Raw genomic sequence first — 15384 nt, 5'->3', positions numbered from 1 at the left:
AGAATGATCCGCTGAAACAAAGGCCCTGCTATGTTTTACCTCTGCTCAACACAGTCCATTCATTCCCTATACAATTTGGTGACCCTTTCTATTTGATTTTCTGTTCTTTTCTGCTGCCTCCTCCCCCTTAACCTCTTTGCTTTTCCTTAAGCATATCAGGCCTCAGTGGAGACAATCACCACCACCACTCTATAATTTAATTCTCCACAATTTTTACTAGTGTAGTCAACCAGAGAAAATGTATATACAAAGTTGAGACACATTTTACCAATAGTTTTACCCTCCATAGAAAATACCATATATACTCGAGTATAGACCGACCCAACTATCACGCCAGGTACCTAATTTTACCATAAAAATGGCATTAAAATGTGCTGCAAAAAAACGCAGCTTATACTCGAGTATATATGGTGCATAAGGGGAGAAAAATGGCCTTTAATTAACAGAGACTCATCAAGTAACACTAACTAGTTTCCAGTAAAAACCCAATTCCATTTAGTTACAATCCAATGGTCTTAGTTTTCTAGTGCTTCTGTAACAGCATGGTTTTAAAAGTTTCTATTGAAGTTTCTGTAAGAAGAAGCATCTGCTTCAATTCTCTGATAGGGCATCAGAGGGTGTGCTTCCTCATCTATCTGTCTGTGTTCCTCTTTATGTAGCTCTGAAATTAGGGTTAGGAGCTACTCTACAGAGGTATGACCTCAAAAGATTGATTATATTACAGTGAATTACATCCATAGTTAGAGGAGTTAGACTTCAGTGTATGTTGTGTGGGAACACGGATCAATCTAGTCCATCCAGCAAAGCTAACTGCCTGTCTTAGGCAGCTCCAAGGGATATTTTCCTAAGTGGACCAGACTTATTGATGTCAACCCAAACTCAAGCTAAATTATTTTGTAGGACTCTTAGTTAAATGATATATTTTCTAATCCTTAAATATTTGAAAATATCCTGATTTTGCACCCCACAGTAAAAGATTAACCCATTTAATCAGAGATTTCTTTGTTAAAATATTTCTCTTAAATGTTGAAGATAATGTGCCATTGATTTACAGCATTGTTTCCAAACATATCAAACTGACTAAAGCTTGTAGATTAGCAGTGTTTTTTTAATATGTAGTAATTGATAGTCCTATTTTATCTTAACTTTATATGTTTTCACCTCATTGGGCTATATGCATGTTTTATTTTTCTCTTTGATTAAACCCATCTTGCTTGTTTTAAGTAAATTTTTCAATCCAGTTATCCATATTTTTGTTAGCTCCTTAACTAATATTATTTCCACTGTTTGTCTTTCTAAAACCGCTGTTAGATTTATTTTTGAGATTTTAGGGTCTGTTTTCCATATCTTTAAATTTTTATTTTATTCATCATTTCCTTATCTCTTTGTAGTGCATAACCAGACAATTTCTTGATAACTTCAAAGTCATTTGTTTATTGTTTATTTTGTTTTTATCTTTTTGAGGATTTGAAAATTTCTAAATGATAGGTAATTATTGATACATCTATTCATTTGTAGAATTCTAGAAGTATTTTTCTTGTATTGTTATATTGTACTAAATTATTCTGATGTGATAGACAATTATATTTGTATTTAAGGGAATGCATAAGCAATGCTTTGGCCTTTCTCTCTGTTTGCCAGAAAATAAACCTTGGAATCTGTTGGCAATTGAAGTACATGTATAGTGTAAAATAGCCAGGAAATATTTAAACTTATGCAATTCGCCTGACAGACAACATCAAAAAGAGGATGGTAAAGTAATAAAACATGCATATGTATTGCTCTACTGATCATGGCTATACAATGAGTATACATGGGTAGACAATGAGTGTACATGGGTATACAATGAGTACACATGGGTATACAATGAGTGTACATGGGTATACACTATGGACTATAACTTTTATAATGGAAATGGAAACTCAGAGATCCTTGAGAGTTCCTGGATCGATGATGTAAGTGGAATGACCACATTTCTCTGCAATCCAAATCTCCCTGAACAGACCCTTATTACCTATCACACTTTTTGTCCTTTAATGTCATTATGAATATATGAAAAAATATTCGTGTGAGTGAGAAATTCACCCACCCTTCACATTTAAAAGTTTATTTCCAGGTGTGTTCTTTAAGCCATACAAAACACACACAAGCACATCTCTAATGGAAGTTCCTATGATAACTATCTCCCCCTGTCTTTGTGTCACCAGGTTAAACAGGGTTACTTCTGAGGACTTCCCAAAACCTTTCCTGTCCTAGTGGCCTCAGGTCTCTCTGTATGATTAAAAGCAAATATTTTTGAGAAATAGCATTTTGAACTACTCTCTCAAATCTGCTACATGCTAGTTACATAGCTTTAAGTTACCAGTCAATATACACTTCACTTGTCTCATCAGCAGTTAATTAGAGACAATAGTGGTGCCTCCCTCATAGGCTTTTCATAATAAGGAGTATGAAATTTAATGTTAAATGCTTAGAAAATTACTCAAAAAAGAAAATTAATACTCAATGTCATCAAGTCGATTCTGAGTCATACTTGAATATAATGATTGTCAAAGAAAAGTAGTTGCCAACTTTAAATATTATCTAAGTAAACAAATAGAATAAATAAATAATTCATTAACTTAGGAACTATCACCATCTGTAATAGGGGGAATTATATAATGCCTCTATAAAATATGTTCAGTAGAGACAACTTTATTAAAGGTGAAAATATAAGTGCCTGTGGGAAACAATGTAACAAGAGAAATGTTAAGAGATCCAAGATTTTAGTGAAAATAAGGCCTTATACAGAGAAAACTGAGAAAAATAATATGTAGTCACAATTATGGGGGCTTGAGATGACATATAGGAATAAGACAGCGTTGTTGTTCTAAGGTGCCCTCTGACTTATGGCAACACTTATGTCCAACAGAGCAAAAGTCTGCCTGACTCTGAAAAAGCCTCATGCTGGTTCTGTTTAAGTCCATTGTATCATACATTATGTCACTCTATCTTGCCGAGGGTCTTCTTGTTTCCACTTACCCTTCCTGTTACCAAATAGCAAGTCCTTCTCCAGGGACTGACCTCTCCTGATAACCTGTCCAAAGTATATGAGAGTATTGGCAAAGTATACGCCATCCATATGTAAGGAGCACTGTGACTGTACATTTTCAGAGATGTGGGTTTATACTTCTAGAACAGCAGTTCTCAACCTGTGGGTCACGGTTCCTTTGGGGGTCAAAGGACCCTTTCACAGGGGTTTCCCACTTCATAACAGTAGCAAAATTAGATTTAGGAAGTGCAATGAAAATAATTTTATGGTGGGGGGGGGTCACCACAACATGAGGAACTGTACTCAAGTGTACGGCATTAGTAAGGTTGAGAACCACTGTTCTAAAAGTTGGCGGTATTTTCAATATTCTTTACCCACCCCATAATTCCAATACCTCATTCTTCTACAGACTTCCTTATTCATTGTCCAGCTTTCACATGCTCATGTAGGTAAAATTAGGATAAAGGGGAGAAAAGGTTAAGTTGTCAAGGATTTTGTCTCACTTGGATCCACAATCAATGCTCATGGCAGTAGCAGTCGATCAAAAGATACAATGAAAAATCAAGGATGTTACTTTGAGGACTAAGGTGCGCCTGCCCCAAGCAATGGTATTTTCCCTCGGCTTGTGTACATCTGACAGGTGGACATTGATTATGGAAGGCTGGAGAAGGAGCAATGCATTTGCATTGTGGCGCTAGAAAGGAAGCAGCATTTGGACTGCTAAAGGGACAAGCCAATCTGTCTTGAACGAAATACGGCCAGCGTATTCCTTAGAGACAAAGATGGGAAGACTTTGTCTTATATACTTTGGAAAGATTTTCAGGAGAGACCAGTTCCTAGAGAAGGACATCATGCTTGGTAAAGTTGATAGACAGCAAAAAAGAAGAAGGCCCTCATTGAGATGCAGTGATACAGTGGTTGTAACAATAGACTCCCGTGCAGGATCAATTGTTAGGATGGTCGGGACCTGACAATGCTGCATTCTGTTGAGAATAAGGTGGGTCTGAACTGACTCAAAAAAACCTAATAACATGTACTGATGGAAAATAGTATGGCTTAGGTCATGTGCTCCTTAATTCCCAAGGGACTATCATTGCTCTTCAACACTTTCAAGAGGTTCTGTGCATTAGATTTGCCCAAGTCAATACGTCATTTGATTTATTGTCCACTGTCTCCATTGCCTAGTCCAACCCATAACCACTACACAACCAGGGTGTTGGGCTGAGATCTGCAAGGTTTCCCGTTTGAAACCACCAGCTGCTCCTTGGGAGAAAGAAGGGGCTTTCTACTCCTTTAAAGAGTTAGAGTCTTGGAAACCCACATGGGCAGTTCTACCCTTTCCTATAGGTTTGCTGTGAGTCAGCACCGACCCATTGGTAGGGTTAGTTTTACTGCGTTTGTAGGAATGTTTTTTATTCCAAGTAAATGAAATCCTTTCCTCCACTTATTACAATGTCTATTGGTCAAGTTGTGAAGGTGCTGTGTTCTTTCCAGTGATTTGTAATCCATAAGGCAGTCTTTAATCTTCATCAGTGAGTTGTGCAAATCTTCATCTTCAGCTAGCCCAAGTTGTATGATTTCATAGCACAGATCATTAATTATTTCCTCCAATTTTTTTTGCCGCCTCTTCTTCATGTAGTCCTGCCTCTCACATGATTTGCTCTGTGTGTTGATGGAATGAGTATGATGAACAGGGACATGCATGCAGCTGCTTTTCCCTGTTTTAAACAATCCCTTCCCTCTGTATTCTACTCAAAAGACTACTTCTTGGTTTGTGAACAAGTTTGATCTGAGCAGAATTAAGGGTTCTAGAATTCCCACTTTTCATGATTTTAGTAATTTTTTATCATCACAGTCAAAAATACCTTTGTATAGTCAATGACAAACAAACAAACATCTGCTGGGATTCTCTGCTTGCAGCCAAGTTCCAGCTGACATCCTCAGTTACATCATTCATTCCACGTTCTTTTCTAAGTCCAATCTTGACAGACATTGTTGATGTACTTCTTCAATAGTTTTTGAATTACATTCTGCAAAATCCAACTTCCATGCGGCATTAATTCCACCATTCTATAATTTTGATATTCTGTGTGTCACTTTTCTTTTTCACTGGGCACAAATCTGGATATTTTTCCAAGTGGTTAGCCAGGTAGCTCGCTTACAAATTTCTGGTCATAAACAAGTAACTATTTCTGTTGCTGAATCAATTTGTTGAAACATTTTATTAGTACCCAGTGATTCCTAGAGCCTTTGCTAGTCAGTCCTTTCAGTACAATGTGGGCTTTCCCTTCCATATGCTTCCCTCAATGGGCTACATCCTGAAATGCTTACTTTTCAAACACTTTTTTCTTGGGACTGTGCATTTCTACCATCGTCTGTTTCCTTCATTCGATATTTTTCTATCAAGTCTTCCAATATTGCAACGTGAGGCTTGGCGGTTGTCATTTCTCTCAGTTTTTACAAGTGCTGCACGTGCTCTTCCCTTTTAGTTTTTGACTGGTGTGTGTTTGTACATTTCATTATCATACTCGATGTTGTCCTTTCGAGTTTTCCTTTGAAATTTTATAAGACAATAGCAAATGAAAAGGATATCATGTTATCTGATTACTATTCTTATACAGGCTCCCTGGAACTACCCCAGTCCACAGCTTTTATGAACGATCTACATCGAGTTATTCTGGCGCATGCGGCATAAGCATTCTCCTGCCCATCTCAACAGATACTTGCCTGGCAAACACTCCTTCATAAACCCTTTGTTTTTTCTAAGGATGAGTAGTAAGATTCTAGAATGAGTTACATGCCATTCAGGATTGAATTCACAGGGTCTGTTCTTAGGATGGACAAGTCAGATCAAACCTGCTGCCATGGAGTGAATTTTGGTTGTCAGCAGCCCCCCTGTGGGTTTCTGAGATGGTAAAGGAGAAAGTCCAGTGTTTCCCTGTGGGCCTGCTGATGGTCTCAAACTGCTGACCAATGTGGAGCCACTACACCACCAGGGATCCTTCTGAGATGGAAGAAAGGAGATAGTAAGACAAGACAAAGTGTTGTTAAAAGTTCAGCTTACACCAGACTCTGCTGGTCCAGTTGTTCCAACTTTGAATGTCCCTTACCCTCCCTCCCTGTTCATCAAACATTTCATTAGACTTTTTCTCATCACTATTGCTAGTTCATTTATATATCAATTTAGCTGGACCAGGATTCTCCCATGATATGATTTAATATAGTGTGGTCAACTCCCTGACTGGATATTCTGGGAGGCTGCCAAGTAGATGTGGGAATAATGCAGTGGGATACTGCCTCTGGGATCTGTTCACAACCTTGATACACTTGAGGGAGGTGTCACTGGGGGTATGGTTTATTCTTACTATAGATAGACAGCATTTGGAATCCAGTTCCCTTCATCACTGGGTCTGGATCCAACATCTGGACCATCACCGAGGTAGTGCGTTGCTTCCTAATACCAGGAACCATAAACACATGTCTGACCTTCGATTCATTTGGCTGACCTTGGTTGGATTCATCCAGCTCTGCATCTATCAGCCTGTGGTCTTTTTGCTTCCTGTTTTTTAACTCCTGCAGCTCCACGAGTCAGGAGAAGGCTCCAGCTTATTTCTAACCCAGGATCTTGAACTGGACCAAACTTGTCCACTTCCATAAATATGTGCACCATTCTTTGATATGCATCCCCTTCTAGACAGATGCACCTGAAAGCATCATTGATCTAGCTTCTCTGGATAAACTGACACATTGTCAGGAAAAACCAGTCCCTGGAAAAGGACATCATCCTTGGTAAAGTAGAAGTGCAGAAAAAAAAAAAAAGAGGCAGGTCCTCAAGAAGATGGATGGACAGTTGGCTGCAGCAATGAACTCAAACAAAGATCAATTGTGAGAATGGCACAGAACAGCATAGGGCTTAGTTCTGTTGTTCACGGCATCTCTATGTAGGAACTTCCTAGATGACATCTAACAACTACTTGAAGAGAGGGACTGACACAGTGGCTACAACAATGGGCTCAACCCTGGCAATAACTGGGAGGGCGGTGCAGGACTGGGCTGTGCTTTGTTCTGGCCTGTATTGGGTGGCTAGGAGCCAGACTGACTGAAGGCCCTAACAATAACCAAATTATTGAATTGTTCAGAAATACTCTGTGAATAGCTTGGGAGTTGATAAATGGGGGATCTGTTGTTGTTTGTTTGTTGTGTTGTCTTATTGCTTTCAGTGTTCATTCATTCATTTAACATCTCTTGCATGCGAACACTTCCTTTGAGGGGGGCAGTTTATTTGAAGAGACAGACTTGTAATTAAATATAATGTACCTTAATATTTATATGATAAATATATAAATAGGCTTCACTGGTGATGCAAAGGGAAGAATCATCTAATCTTAAGATGTTAAAAATGTGAAGACAGATCTAATAGTTGGAAAAGGGTTATCGTCGTTGTCCCAAGGAGCAGTGTGCTACAAATTATGGTATTCAAACGTGGTGAGAAGAAACTTAATACGCACAACTAAAGACAAAACAGAATTTCTAAGAAGTTTGAACAATTCTTCTTCTTCTTTTTTTAACTAAAAAATGGCTAAAATGTTTTCCATTCAATCAAATGGTATTTTAGAAATTGTGGTCTACACAAAGGATGTCTCTTGCTGGGCAACGTAATATAATACTTTGTGTGTGGAGTAGGAAACTTTCATGATATATGCACTTTTGTTATTAAAACTGAGTTATATATTTTGCTCTGTTCTGGAAAATTGTGACCCAGTATAACATATCTGAACATTGTTTATAACTTGAGGAAAATCAACATTTTGGGTTCCCAGTTCACACAGTAGGAATTACATTTGTTTTGGCCAAATATCATTTATATAACTGCAAGGAACAATAAAACATGAACTTTACAGTATTTTCTTTCCTAAAAATAATATGGACCTTGTAGAATTGAAGAGAGTATTATTATAAAGAAAAAGACAGTCACTTAAAAGGCTGAAGCTCATTTTACAACACTCGTTAATGGCTGTGCAAATAGGCAGACACCTGTGTCCTCATTTCCCTTGACCTTGGCCACGGGAGTGAGATTTCGTGCAGTAATAAATAATCTTGCAAATAAAACTTTGGAATATAATTTGCTTGAATAACCCCAGTTTCTTCTATGTTTAAAAAATAACTTTAAAGGGGATTTCTTGTAATGATTCAGTAATTTTTATTCCCTGTCCACAAATATCTTTTGTATGTGATGAAGGCATCTGGCCCGTTCTGTTAATCAATTCTCCCTTTAATGAAGGGGCCACCATGGACTCTGGTGTTGGAAATTAAATTGAGTGGATGCGTGGATAGGCATTTGTTTTTAAATTTACCTAATCTATACAGAAATCGACTCTACTAACTCATTATCCTAAGAATATGAAATAAGAAACACCACCCCATTATCAAAGATTCAAGAATGCTAGGATGAGGGGATAGAGTGAAACTGCCTTTGATTAGGTATGTGCAGAAGTCATATGGGATGTCTTATACACATTTATAGTTCACAAATACATTAAAATTTAAGGGAAATAATTACATATTTTGGGCAAGTAGTATGTTCAAAAAACTAGTCTGTGCTATCTTATTTAATCTGCTAAAATCTAAATAAGACCACAATGTTGGCAGAAGCACCACTAGTTTACACGTAAGGCAGCTAAGATTCATAAATTGTGTGTGACTTATTCCAAATCACTTAGCCAAGCCAGTGACGGAGTTGGCCCTAGACTAGGATTCTTCAGATCCGGTGTCCACACTCTCCACTGCAGCCACTTTCAAATTTGCTGGTTGGGTTTAAAAGGTTAGTAATGTTCACACACAGCTTAATCGATGGCAGATGGATTAGAATTCTTTCTAACGTTCTGTTGTCTACTTTTGTCAGTCTAACTTTTCATCAGACTCAGACCATTTTCACTTCTAGAACAGATTTTTCTCCCTTGAAATGCACTTTTTGTTAAACCTTACCAATTTCTTAAGATTCTTGACTTGGATGTAGGTTAGGATCTAAAACATGAGATTTGATTTGTGTTTAAGAGAATCAGTATTTTTGTATTCATTTTGTGACAGCAAAACATTCTTCGTATTCATTTAGAAAAATTCTCCCCAAACATCTGAAATAATGCAGACTTGCTTGTCAGGAACTGGCAGGCGAGGCCCCTGGACCCTAAGAAGTTTGCCATGTGCCCTGACATCGGGTCATCTGGGCCAGAACCAAGCACTTAAGGGTGCTTTAGAAATACCATTTGATGAAGCATTTGCATGTTGCCCACTTGTTTTTCAGAAATAATTCTTGAAAGTCGTGGCTTTGAAAACGTGTCAGTGTGTTCGTTGCTCTTTCTTCTGTGGCTATCTTCAAAGGGGAAAGGAATGCTTAAAAAGTAAACATTGAACACCCATAGCTGTCTGAAGGGCGAAGGAATAAAAATATCACGGAGACTTATAGATGTATACATACTTCTGTGAGATAAAAAGCTAACCCTGGGGATAACTCACAAGGAGCCGACTGGAACTTTATCAGCTGGCTGGGCGTTGTCAGAACCAAGAGGGCTTGTGAGAGAGGGAAGAGGAACATGTGTTTTCTCTACCCTGCGCCCTTCTCTTCAGGGAGCACTCTGTAATCATGGGCCTTCATGTGTCCCTGAGATTCTCCTTTTTTTTTTAGCAAAGTGTTTTCATCTATATTATACTCACTGAAATCTACCAGTAACCTGTGTAGTAAGCATTGGCATTCGTTTTTCTTAACGAAATGGCCCAAACGATACACACACAGTGGCTCAGGGAGCGAAATTAAGTCACTCGGATTCACAAAACTAAAGGGCAGCATCAGAGCATAATTATAGGACTTTCATTTTACCCAGAATAGGGAGCAACATCATTCTTTGCCCTTTACACTGTGACCCTATTTTGTTTAAGCCCTTCCTCCTTCGTATTTTGTCACTACAAAAGCTGTTTTCCTTTCTTACACATTGCTGCCTCTTGCATAATATATTCATATATTTAAAAAATAATAACCTAAAGATGGAAAAAAAGAAAACCAGAGGACATGAAATCTAAAAAGATGATCTAGACAGGTTCCCTGCATTCAAAAAGGAGATATTCTGGAATGGGAATTTTAAGGCTCTACAACAAAGTGTAATTGTGAGTGAGATAAAATTAAAGTACAATATGTGCGCTTGGATACACTGTGCAGGTATCTAGAGTCAGATGACTTTCGATGAGTCAGGGATATAGTTGGGGAGATAAGAAAATGCTGCTTAGAAAGATTGTCCTTCTTTTAAGACTTAAAGCAGCATGCCTAGCTTTGAAAACAGAAAAATATAGTGTCAACAAAGTTCAGGGTAAGTGCAGGAAACAATATGAGAGAATTAACACACACACACACACACACACAAATGATAAACTGAAAAAAAAAACTCCACTGAGCAGAGCTTTCATAATATGAACTTTCTCTGCTGGGAGAGCATTGAGCAACTCGGTCTGAGTTAGTGCACCCAGTGGCGTTGCCTGGGAAGGTTCTCTCTGTTCACAGTGATTTTTTTTTGTGAAAGCTGTTTCACCCAAACCTCATTTTTTATGATGGCCTACTTAAGTGAACAGCGTGCGCCTGTGAAATTTGTCTTCCTGCTTGGGAAAAATGCCGCAGAAATTGTTGTGATGTTGAACACAGCTTACAAGGACAACACTATGGGGAAAAGTCAAGTGTATGAGGGGTTTCCTCATTTCAAAAAAGATGAGTTGTCGATCGATGGCAAACCTCGTTCTGGATGTCTATCAACTTCCTGAATGGATGAAAATGTAGACTCCCAGTGCATTCCACCAGGTTTTACTGTTAATCAAGCTTTCTCTTCAGTGGATCTGAAAGATTGCATAAGAGTGAAAAAAAAGGCAAGTGTCAAAAAAGAAAAGGCCTGATTTGTGGCAGACTGAGGACTGGTTTTGCCACCATGGCAATGTATCTGCTCATGCAGCCATCTCAGTGGGCCAGTCTTTGGCAAAGTACAACATGCGTCCCTTGCCCCACACACCTTCCTCAACTGGCCTTGCTCCACGCGACTTTGTTTTGTTTCCTTGAATAAAGAGGGACATGGAAGGACAGTGATTTGATGACTTAGAAGGGGTGAAGGAAAAAAAATGAGGGAGGTACTGTCAGCCATCCAACAGATGAATTTGAAAAATGTTGCCAAGAATGGAATCACAGATTTGACAAATGCATTAAGTATAATGGAGAGTACTTTGAAGATGATAAGTTTGTTCTGTAAAAATATTAAATACATAGCTTTGAAGAAAGATCCATTAGGGGGTTACCCCCCTGTGAGTATTCCATTTTATTTGAAGTGTGCTTCCTGAGGAGGACAATAAGAAGTGGCTGATGAATGATATTTCTACAATATTCTATAGACTTTTCTGAGATGAAGGAAATGTTTTATAATCTGCAAAGTGCAATCCAGTGATCACATGTCGCTCATGAGCATTTGAAAGGAGGCTTTGATCGCAGACGCTGAACATTTAGCTTCTCTTCATTGAACATCCACAGGTAGACAGAGGCTACCATTTTGGACGGCATAGTTCCAGATAGCCTTGAATGACAAAGTCAGGTTGTCACATGTACGGGGAAAGCGATGGCCTTCTGGTATTTAAAAAAATTCCCCGTGTGCATCACCAACCACAGTGTTCTTGGATCTTCACAAATATACCATGTCCCTGATGAAATAAATGTTTCATTAGTTGTGCAGTCTAACAGAATGATAGCAAACACAGCAGCCACTTACTTGATGCCTGTCTGAAAGGAGCATGTGTGCATGTGTGGCATGGGTTCATCTAGTTCTCTAGGCAGAGGTTCTAGATGTTCTTCCTCCTTAAAGATTTGGTTAGCGTAAATTCTTTGAAATTCATCAATTTCCCTTGTAAGTATTGCCACTCCTCTCCCTTTTCCTTCTTTCTCTTACTTTTCTTTTAAAACTTGAAGAGAAGATAGATAAAAGCTTGTCGGGAGCCACTGATCTTAGAAGCAGAACTCTGGAGATTTGCTCTCCTGTGTCTACATTAAAGATCCATGTTAGCTTAGTGGCTATGTGATAGGCTGCTAACTGTTGGGTCAGCAGTTCAAAACCACAAACTGTTCCCCAGGATTAAAAGGAGGCTTCCAATTCCTGTGAAGAGTTACAGTCTCTGAAACCCGTAGCTGTCGTTCTACCCATTCATATGAGGTCAATATGAGTCAGAATTGACTTGATGGCAAAGAGCTTGTTTGTCTGTTTTTGATGTCCGTTTTGCTTCACAACATTAAAAATCATTCAATTTCTAGAGATGTCATTTTGCCTTAATCTTTTAAACTCACCCCAGTTTGTACCATTTATGGGAAGTGCTACCGGAGAGTATGTTGCAAAGGTTTTAGCTCTCCAGCCTTACTTATAACCACATTGTTGGAACTCTTTACAGCCCATGTTTGTTTGATAGTTTTCTTATCAAAAATAAAAATAAAAGATAAGCAGTGAAATCCATATCTGTATCTATACCCTTTAAATAAGCCTAAAGATAAAGCTAGCTAGTAATAGTGGTGTCTATTAGTGCTGCCATTGTTTCTTCATTCATAAAATGTTAGAATCTTAACATGGACATTTACTTTAAAGGAAGCTCCTTAAACCACTTTTAAATACAATTGTACTCTTCAAATATTAAAAGCCCGAGGTCAGAAATGGAAAGAATCTTGTTCATCCTCTGCTTGTTCCTACTCCCCAAATGTCCAAGAAGCCAAGCCTCTGGGATGTATCAGAGAAGCAGACGCTTTGCAGAGTGAGGTCAAGTGAAAAGTATGCACATGGCAGTATATTTGTGAGGAGAGTTTCAGGAAAAATATGCCAAGTATGTTCCGTTTTGTTACTGTACATCCAGTAACTATACTGGTTCTAACTATAGAACCATCGCTCCAATGCCACGAAAGAGACCTTTGCCAAGTGGAAGACCTTATTTATAACCAGTCAAGAGGAGGGAAGAGTGCCAGGGACAAGATAAAACTATTAGCCGTATTAAGAAAAATACGTAATACATATTTGTATTTGACGTGAATGTTAGTAGCTATGGAAAAATATTGGTAGTTGTGGAGCTGGGTGTTGAAACCTTTTGCCAGACTACTAATTAGTCATCATCTTATCTTCACTGCCATATCTCTGCCAACTAGCTTGTTTGAAGTTGTAAATGGAGCTCATAAATGGACTCTTAAGAGATATGTAGAACATAAACAACTCCCCCTACACTTGGTAAATAGCAAAGAAATCTCTTTGTACTCACATTTATTGTCCCCTCCCTCCTACCCCTGCCTGTTGGCACCGTGATTCAAGGTCCATCTGGGATTTCCTCCCAATGGATCATGGAGCAGACAATCTTTCCCATGCCAGGCATTTACGTGTCAGCCCCTGGGTGAAGGTAAAAATAGATCTAGCCAAGGTAAGCCCACCATACCAACTCTGTCACCCTGAGGTGGCCGGCGACCAGCCTGCAGGTGGCAGAATCTGAACACTTGTCATGGACTGTGTCCCCAATCCTTCTCTCCAGCCTAGCCCTGGAGGTGCAGTCTGACAAATGAGTGACAGAAAGAATGCCTGGATTGGCGCCAAGCCGTTACATCGCTGACATCTCAGCTTATACCACTTGCCTTCATTACAAGGAAGGAGCAGGCTTTAATGCAGCATTTCTTTTGCCTTCGTCTGTTTTATGCTTCTCTCCACATGCTTATTTCACCTAGAAAATAATGAAGCTCTATAGTGTAGAATCCAACAAAATCAGGATTAAGTCCTGGCTTTTAAAATTAACCGTATCTCTTGAAGTAAAACAACAACAAAACAGGTAACTGTCTCAAGCCTCTATGTCCTTTCAAAGAAGGGCACTATATTGCTGATTGGTTGTCACAGTAACAAAAGGTGATTTTATAGTGTTTAATATTGTGTTTGGCATACGGTAGGCCGTAAATGTGAATCCGGTATAGCTAGAGGTACTAACTACCACTTGTCTGTCAGTTTTTCAGGCTATGAGGGCCGGTGGGTGGCAGCAATGCTGAAAGCTATGGAACTGGCATTTCGAATGGAAGCAGGGTTACCCAACGTGAGCAAGCTACAGGGGGAGCTTCTAGACTAAGAGCAGACAACAAGGGGATCCTGCATGGTTTACACCCAGGAAAGGTATGCTGAGGAGATCATCGAGAAACTGGTTTATGTGAAGAAGAATGTGGCATTTGGATTGGAAGAAGGCTTATTAACAGCCTGGGATAAGCAGATGAGACAACCTTGCTTGCTGAATGTGAGCAGGACTAAGCCCTTGCTGACGAAGATCAAGGGTCAAGAAGACTAAAATCCTCACAACTGGATTGATATGTAACTTTATGATAAATGGAGAAAATGTTGAATTTGTAAGGATTTTGTCCTGCTTGGATCCACAATCAATGCTTATGGAAGCAATAGTCAAGAGATTAAAAGGCATGTTGCATTAGATAAATCTGCACAAGAATGCTTTTAGAGTTTAAAAAATTAAGAATGTTACTTTGAGAACCAAGGTGTGTCTGTCCCCTGGTATTTTCAGTCATCTCATATGCACGTGGAAGGTAGACATTGAATAAAGAGGAATGCTGCATTTGAATTGTGGCACTAGAGGAGAATTTTGGAAGCCCCATAAGCTCCCCAAAAGGCAAATCAATCTGTCTTGGAATGAATTTGGCCAGAGTCCTCTTAAAGGCAAAGGTGGTGACACTTCATCTTTAATACTTTGAAAGATGTAAGCCTGCTGTCAGGAGAGACCAGTCCTTGGAGAAGCACATCGTGTTCGGTGAAGTAGAGGAGCAGTGAAACGAAGAAGGCTCCCAAGGAGAAAGATGGACCTTGCGGCTGTAACAATGGGCTCATGCACAGGAGAAATTGTGAGGCTAGTGCAGAACCAGGCAGTGTTTCATTCTGTTGTGCTTATGGTCGCTATGAGTCAGAACTGACTAAAGGCACCTAACAGCATGTGCACTATGCTAGATTGTGGGAAATCCAATTTCATTTGAATGTTACCATTTCAGATGCAAATATTTATTCATCTGGTTCAATATTCTAAATCATACATAAGATTAAAGTAATCTAGTGATTAGTCCTCCATTTATAAATTATAATTATTTTATAAATAATTGCATGGTAATTTAATATATAATTATTGCTTTATATAAAATGACTGCTATTTTTTAAAATCATTTTAGTGGGGCTCATACAACTCATCACAATTCATACATACATAAATTGTGTAAAGCACACTTACATATTTGTTGCCCTCATAATTCTCAAAATTCATTTTCTCTTGAGTTCCTA

This window comes from Tenrec ecaudatus, chromosome 8 (genome assembly GCF_050624435.1).
Source record: "Tenrec ecaudatus isolate mTenEca1 chromosome 8, mTenEca1.hap1, whole genome shotgun sequence".
Lineage (NCBI taxonomy): Eukaryota > Metazoa > Chordata > Mammalia > Afrosoricida > Tenrecidae > Tenrec > Tenrec ecaudatus.
This window is presented reverse-complemented; position numbering follows the sequence as displayed.